We start from the raw sequence: 8,364 nt of genomic DNA on the forward strand, positions 1-8,364 counted from the left end.
ACACCGAACAAAAAAGGGAATTTGCAAGAGCTGTGCCACAATGCATAAGAGCTCCCTTATCGGTTCTGCTTTTAGTACTGGAGAATAAAAGATACATTCTTAGATGTTTTTATTAGTACATGAACGTTATCTTACACATTTTATCTTCCCAACAGATTCTAATTTGAAATAAATTTATAATGCATGTTCGCTATTCCCAATTCGGAAGACTGCACACACAGCCTGTGTCTCTAAAATACTCATACTCGCTCCTCATGAAACATTCAGCAGATTTTCCACTTGTTCTTAAAATCACAAATACTTAAAAATGAATAAATCAGCCTGTAACCTATTTAATACTTTGCATAATAGGACTAAAGTAATACAGTTCTTTTTTTATACAAAAACAAATCTTTCCTGTGAAATTCAGTAATTAAGTAAATTCTGTAAAAATAGTAATACCATTATAATCTTCCCTGCTGAAAAAAAACAATAGAAGCCCTACCAAAACACAATAGAAAATTTAATGGATTTAAGGGTTATAATGGGAATTGTATTGGTTTTAATATAATAGTGTCTACTAGTATTCTATTGGTGTGATGTAATCTGGCAGATGGGAACCAATAGAACAACAGTAATTCCTATTGGAATAATGCCCAAAACACACTATAAAAAGGATAAGAATTTCTGTGATGGTTTCTATTGTTTTTTTCAGCAGGATAGATAGGCCTAGTTTGTGGTTTGGTCTTAGTGACTTAGGAGCTAAAACGCTTTGTGAAATACTCTTAGAGCAAAAATTTAGGAGTCCTAAATTTAGAATTGACACACCCATTATTTTTAAGATTTTCTCCTAAATCGGCAAGTTATGAGCTACTTTAAGCCTTAAGATGTTTTGTGAATATGGGCCCTGATGTTTAGCTTTACCCTATAGAAGCATCCAGTGATTCCATGTTGGGTAATTTCTTTAATCCGATACAGAGTATTTCCACTCCTGAGTCCTGCAGGTTGTTGTAGCTCAGGTCCATCTCTCTCACATTGTATTGTGATGAAAGAGCCATAGACAGCCAATTAGATATTTTCCCCAAATCGCACAGCCCTAGAATGAATGCTGTATCAGATGCATGTAATCATACTCGCTCAGTCCATCTCTCTCTCACAATACTCTACATAGTACAGTTAGAGCTTTTAATACAGTGATACAATAAACTTTTAATGAAGCAACTCAACGTTCCTTCGTTACTAGTTCTAAAGTGACGTATTCGAATTAGTTACGGAGGCTTGGGCTCAGCTGTTAAACTGTCAAACTGAGATTTGAATATGTGGCGGAAGGAAGTAGTTCCGCACAAAAGAGTTTTTATAGACACTCCGTTGTTGTTTTTCTTATATATTTACACTCGTGCCGTCGAACTGTTGTATAAATGCAATATCACAATCAACGTTCCTTCGTTACTAGTTCTAAAGTGACGTATTCGAATTAGTTACGGAGGCTTGGGCTCAGCTGTTAAACTGTCAAACTGAGATTTGAATATGTGGCGGAAGGAAGTAGTTCCGCACAAAAAAGTTTTTAAAGACACTCCTTTGTTGTTTTCTTATATATTTACACTCTGGCCTAATCACAGCCATGCTGATATAGAGCCGGTATCGCTCTCGTACTCGAGTGATATTGCTCATATATATATATATATATATATATATATATCAAAGAACACAAATTGAATATCTTTTGCTCCTAATGATATATTGAGGTCTTGTGAAGTGAAATGATCGGTCTGTGCAAGAAAATTAAATGAATGTAGAAATTAAGACTTAAAAGCATTTATCTTGAATTTATCAAAGTAGATCCTCTCTGCAAAGAAAATGTAAGTAATGACAGTTAAGTCACAAACATGGCACTTGTAACTAACACAAACTAAAGCATGTTCAGAACCTACATTTCCACTAGACCAGTGTTTTTTTTTTCTTTCTTTTTTTTTTTTTTTTATGGGCCACTTATGCAATATAGTTAGCCAATGAGTTAAATGGAAACATCAGGTATTGGGTATTCTTTTAAAACTAAGACCGTTAAAGTCTATGACTTAACTTATAATTAAATAAGTTTTAATGTTGTTTATGCTCTGCTTGAGGAGGTGATGGTGTCTGCTAAAGACTCGCTGACAATTTAATCTGAAAAAACCCTCAGAATGCCAGTCGTTTCGTACTGCCTGCAGATTACCGTAATTATCATAAAAAGCATGCATACTATTTTTGTTGCAACTTGACTGTAATTTAGCACTCATACTTGTGTTTTAATACACAGTGTCAAGTTAAAAAATAGATAAAAAAAAACTGGTCTGAAGATATAGCGGTCTTTTCCATTTGTTTGTACTTTGATTGGATTGCTCACTCTCTAGTGTGAATGCGTCCATGTCTCTGAGCTGCCTCACTCGAAAGTGCCGCGTCCAGAAATCCAACAGTACATGCCAAGCACTTATGAAAACTATTCCATAACAATCACACCATTAAAAACAAGATCCCCATCTGACGTGTTTTGTTGACTTCTCACTGAATTTCAAATTCTGTAAAAAGTCACATTACGTAATTACTCATATACTCATGCCCATCACTAGTAAAAATGGATAAAATAGTAATTAATAGACAACCAGACAGCAAATTTTAGAGATATGAAGTGGACATTAACTAGTTTGAACTGAAATTGCTTCAAATAACGCGCAGTAGTCAAAACATGTTTGAGTTCTTTACTTGGGCTAAGAAGTTCCACAAAACAGCATGCAACAAGCAAAAGGCTTTTACCTTGATTTTGCCGAAGTAGATCCACTCTGCAAACATAACGTTGAATCCTGAGTCCGTGTAGTTCTGCGCTGTGTGGGGGAGGGGGAATTGTCGTCCAGTAAACATGCGTAACAGCATGTCTTGAAAATTTTGAGCAATTTTACTTAAATTACGTTAGTTATAGGAACTATCTATTCTAATATTTCAGCAACAATTTTAAATTTGTAGTAAACTCAACATTTTGATTAAAATCAAGTAAACATACTAGTGTTTTTATAGTAAGGAATACTATTTGAATTTACAGTGTACATTTAGCTTTTTACTTCTGGTTGATTTTATGTAGGCTTCAAGATTCATAAAAGTTATGCTCATTTGTGAAGATAATGATGAACAAAATGTGTAAGAATCAACCTTTTGTTGGTCCCAGAGTTTATTTTCTGCAGTAATCTAAAGGCCAGTGGTAAAATCCTATTGGACTTTTGTTGAGGGAACCAGGGTGATGCAAAATCCCAGGTTGGCCCACAAAAATACATCAACACTGCAGCATTCATTTGGTTTTTGGTGATGTTTGTTAACAGAAGTCAAATGAAGTTCTCCTCAGTTTTTCTGAAGCACCAGTACATCAAACACCAGTGCAAAACAACGATGAAGCTCATGGCGTTTCATATGGAATAGGGCTATAAAACTCTTTTTGCTTCTAATCGTAACCTTTACTTTTTAAAGACCAGTCAGTGTCTGTAACTTTGAGTTAATTTGTATGCTAGTGTACTCATAACTTCACAAGATTAACTTGCAGCAGATTTACACATTAAAAATTCAGTCTTTCTCCTCTGGGAAAACTGAACAAATATTTTTCATGAGTCATCTCGCAATATGTTCTGCCCAGACTAACTGTTTCAACAGGAAACACATTAACGCAGGAAAGAAAACTGACCTTGTCAAGTTGTTTCTTTAGGAGTGAAAGACTGACTATCCTTGCTAAGGGCTGATGGGTCTGAATTGGATGTGGTTGTACAGTAGAGGTGAGGTTACAGAAGTAAAGACTGGATGTGAACATAAGGTCTGATTTTTAAAATGAAATTAATTCATTAATGAAATGCTTTAGGTTTGTGCTGTGCAGCATTGTGTTGTTAAAGGATGGAAATGTTATTTTGCCATTGATTTAGGTGTATGGGATTCATAAAGTCATCATTAAAGTGAGTTTTGAATGTTGAAATCAATCGTTTGCCAGAGTTAAATAAAGCAGTATTTGGACAGCAGAGATCTGACCATCATTTGATCATTTGAAAAGTACAAATTCAGGAGGCGTTACACTGACTGTACAGTTCAATTTGATTCAATTCGGTGTCCTTTTAAGTAATTCATGAGAGAACTCAAAGGGGACAATCATAAGAGAGACCTTGGGTTTGTGGGGGGGGGGGCGGCGGCTTGATGGATCCTCTGGGGCCACTGTGACTGCCATGTAAATGAGCCTCATTACTGAGAAACTGCTCACCGTCTAAACGAGAGGAGCGCTGAGGCCAGCAGAGGAGAGGCTGGAAATTTTGGTTTTGTTGATGCTCTATTGTTCTCCAGAGGAAAGGCAGCTTGTGATTTACTGTAATCACTGGGATTCAGTGTCTTAAGAGTTTCGGTCTTTCTCTTTCTGGTTCGTTTTTGCTATCTGTTACTCCTTTTCAAAGGAAATAGTGCTGAAGTCAGTGCAGAGGATCTGTGAACCTCTCTCAGATCAGACCTGTATTTCCAGTGACTTCAGAGATGAATAATGACCCAGCTGACCACATTACTACATAACCTGCCTCCTGAGTATCGGTAGTTGGGAACCAGAATGGGGCAAAATTAGAAATTGAGGAATTATGTCAGTGTCAGCTCATTATTTGGAATTTGAGTTGAATTGGCCTTAACTCACAGGGTTAAATTGGAATCTGAGTTGAAATGACAGGAAGAGGAATTTACTGAATTGCAATTCAGAGAAGTTTAACATAGCAAAGTTTAACATAGGCAATGCATTCTGTTAAATGAAGTATTATTCCATTTCATCCATCCATACATTGTTGTATTTATCATTCTATTGTTTAATTTATTGTTGAATTGTTTTGTTGTTCTGTCTATCATTGTATCTATCGTTCTATCTATCCGTCCATCCATCCATCCATCGTTTTATAGGCTATATTGTTCTATCATTCTATCTATCATTCTATTTATCGTTCTGTTGTTTGATTTATTGTTGTATTGTCCTGTTATTCTATCTATCATTGTATCTTTCCATGTTTCCATTCATTCATCCATCCATCGTTCTGTATATCATTCTATCATTTGATTTATTGTTGTATTCTTCTATTGTTCCATTCATCCATCCATCCATCTTTTTATTGTTTTATTGCTTGATTTGTTGTTGTATTGTTCTGTCTATCATTGTATCTTTTTTCTATTGTTTTATTGCCGTTATAACAATTGATTTGAATTTCAAATATATAATTCTACTTACATTCAAATTCAAACTGCATTCTGTTTACTGACTCAATTCAAATTCAGGAATTGCATTCTTAATTCAATTCCAGTGAGTAGTAAACAATTCACAAGCATGAAATTTGTAAATACATTTATCTTAATTAAAACAGAAGGTGAAAATAGAGTGGCTGGAGTTGAGTAGATTTACTGTATGACAAAAATAGGAATTGATTGCCGGTGGACTGAAAGCAAATCGCGCTGCACTTCAGAGCAAAGTGGTGGGTGCTTTAAATGTATTCAGATTGGCTGTTTATAATGAGAGGGGTTTGAGTTTATTTGTGGTTTTAGGTTACTGACCTGCTCTCTGCTTTCTGATGTTACTGGCTCCTGGTTGAAGACCAACAGGTTTAAGGAGCCGACAAGGAGCCCTTTTCTGACATCCTCTCCTTTGTCCTACGTCTGACTTCCCTTCCCCCTTCTCTCTCTCTCTCTCTCTCTCATTCTCATTCACTTTCTTTGACATATCCTGACCCTGTGCTCCGTCAGCCGTGAAATCATCCCTGCAACACACACTCAAACACAGACACACCTGCCTAAATCAGCTGCCATAATGCTGACTGTTTTCTGCCGTCAGAAGGGTCATGCATCCATATCCAGACATATGCATGTGTTTGTTTTTGTATCTAGCTGTGCTATTTTATATTTGGTTCCTTCTACCTTTGGCAAGTGTGTGTGTGTATGTGTGCGGCTGTTTCTATTGATTTGTTAATTCATTAGACTGGGCAGAAAAGCCGAACAGAATTGCTGAGGGAACATGACTAAGAGAGGCAGGTGTGTAAACCCACGGGAATGTGTGTGTGTGTGTGTGTGTGTGTGTGTCTGCTGACAGACGGTATTACACTGAGTGCTCACAGCTGGGACTGTGATGACTGTGCTGAGCATGTTCTGTGAATGTGTGCATGATGAGAACAGAGAGATGAAGTGAAAGAGTAAGAGGTGCAAGGACAGATTTCAGTTCTGAAGAGAGAAAGAGTTTGGAACTATAGTCATTTTCATTAAATGGAAGCCTATTTCTGCCATGGAATAAAAAATAAATAAAAAAGGTAATTGCGACTTCTCACAATTCTGACTTTTTTTCTCGCAATTCTGACTTTTTATCTCACAATTTTAAAGGGGTCATATGATGCTATTTTAAAGATAATTATTTTGTGTATTTGTTGTAACAGAATATGTTGACATGCTTTAATGTTCAAAAAACACATGGATTTGAGACTTTAGTCTTTGCAACTTTACAGATCTTCTTTATGCACCAAGAGCTTCTAACACTCCAAAGAGAAAGGAAAACTTGAAATCGCATCATATGACCCCTTTAAAATATAGACATGTGAAATATACAATTGAAAATGTTAGAGAAAAGTCAGAATTGTGAGATGACAAAAAAAAAAGGATTTTTTAAAAATATATATTTATTTTTCCATGGTGGAAACAAAACATAACAAAACAAAAAATTAAATAAATTGCGAGATATAAACTCAGATTTTTGAGGAATAAAAAGTCAGAATTCTGAAATGTAAAGATATAAACTCCCAATTCTGAGAAGAAAAGTCAGAATTTTGAGATTAAAATTGCCTTGAGATACATTTTTTTTGTTCTGTTTTGAGAAAAACCTGAATTATGAGATGCAAACTCTGAATTGTGAGAAGAAAAGTCAGAATTGTGAAATACAAACTGGGAAACGCAAGAAAGAAAGTCAGAATTGTAAATATAAATGGTTGCAATTAATTTTTTAATCCTGTGTAAACTCAGAATTCAAAGAAAAAATTGTCAGAATTGCAAAATGTAAAGATATAAATTAGGGATGCACGATACATCAGCCACCATATCAGTATCGGCCGATAAATGTAAATTTTTACTGTTATTGTCATAAAACTGATAAGAAAATTTGGCCAATATATTAAAGCCAATAAATAATGCATTATTTCCTTCAGAGACACTACAAATGCGCATTGTTTGTCATGATGGTTATGAATTGCTTGAAATATTGGAGTAACTTCGAAAAGGAAAATACAGTTAAAGTGCAACATGTGCATGGTAAGTCTGTCATATTGACTACATAAAATTATAATGAGAACATGTACTGTAAAATAATGATGTGGAATCTTTTTGTGCCCGTCTTTCAGCACGTTGTTACGGGAAGAGCACAATCACAACAGAGCTACACTTTCATGACTAGCACAGTTAAGTTCGCTTGTGTATTTGCAGCCTTTTGTGCAATTGTACGTTGTAATATTGTTTATTTTATTTGTGTATGACTTTCTTCTTTCAGGTGAATCCAGACGGAGTTATATTAAAAATTGTCTTTGATCTTTCAGGCTGTTTAGTGGCAGTCAGCGGGTGTTGCAGTGCATCAGTCCAAAAGAAGTTAATATGGATAATTTTCTTACAAAAACACATCGATTCGCTAGAGGAGGCCTTCGTTCACCCCCTGGAGCCGTGTGAGACATTTTTTTTATGGATGGGCGCTTTTTATTTAACTTATTTTGGACTGAAGCACTGCAACACCTGCTGACTGCAATGAGAGCCAGGGCTCCAGACTGTGACTACAAATATTAATTTGCGAGTGATATTTTTGCTGAGATCGCCACTGGCGACTATATAAATGTATTTATGACTTAAAAATTCGCATGCAAAGCCTTTTTTCCTGCTTGTTTTGCACTGACATGTTTTGTTATGTTGCCATAATAAACTGAGATGATGCGCATCGAAGTTTTAGCGGAAAAAAGACTTTTAAACAGTCCTCATCTCTGTTGAACACTATTGAACACCACAATACAACTTACTGAAATGTCTCATGGAATCGTTCATTCAGTGCTTCAAACTACGGAAAACGTGTAACAATCATTTTCCTCAGAATAACCTTTCAGGCATCCAAAAGCTCATTAGTCCACTAGAAAAAAATAACTATAAAGAGAAGCATTTTGCTAAATATATGCACTATATTGCATATTCATAGTTTTACTCAACCTGATGTCTACATAAGAAAGAATGCAAGGAGCTAAAGATAAAATTCAACACCTTCTATATAAATGCATGATACTAATGAAGAAAAACAGACTGGATGTGTGCAGGACATATGACAACATTTATAGGATGCATTGAGGAGGA

At 35.5% G+C, this 8,364-nt stretch overlaps 1 long non-coding RNA gene across 1 annotated transcript in view; it reads left to right on the forward strand.

Annotated features, from left to right (window-relative positions):
* The window catches only part of LOC107693051 (uncharacterized), a 12,956-nt gene extending 8,450 nt beyond the window's left edge, over positions 1-4,506 (forward strand). The window contains exon 3 of the long non-coding RNA XR_001634705.1: positions 4,496-4,506. This is a non-coding gene — a long non-coding RNA (uncharacterized LOC107693051). The remainder of the gene's footprint in view (positions 1-4,495) is intronic.
* Positions 4,507-8,364: the final 3,858 nt, after the last annotated feature.

This window comes from Sinocyclocheilus anshuiensis, unplaced genomic scaffold (genome assembly GCF_001515605.1).
Source record: "Sinocyclocheilus anshuiensis isolate Anshui unplaced genomic scaffold, SAMN03320099.WGS_v1.1 scaffold1460, whole genome shotgun sequence".
NCBI classification, from domain to species: Eukaryota; Metazoa; Chordata; class Actinopteri; order Cypriniformes; family Cyprinidae; genus Sinocyclocheilus; species Sinocyclocheilus anshuiensis.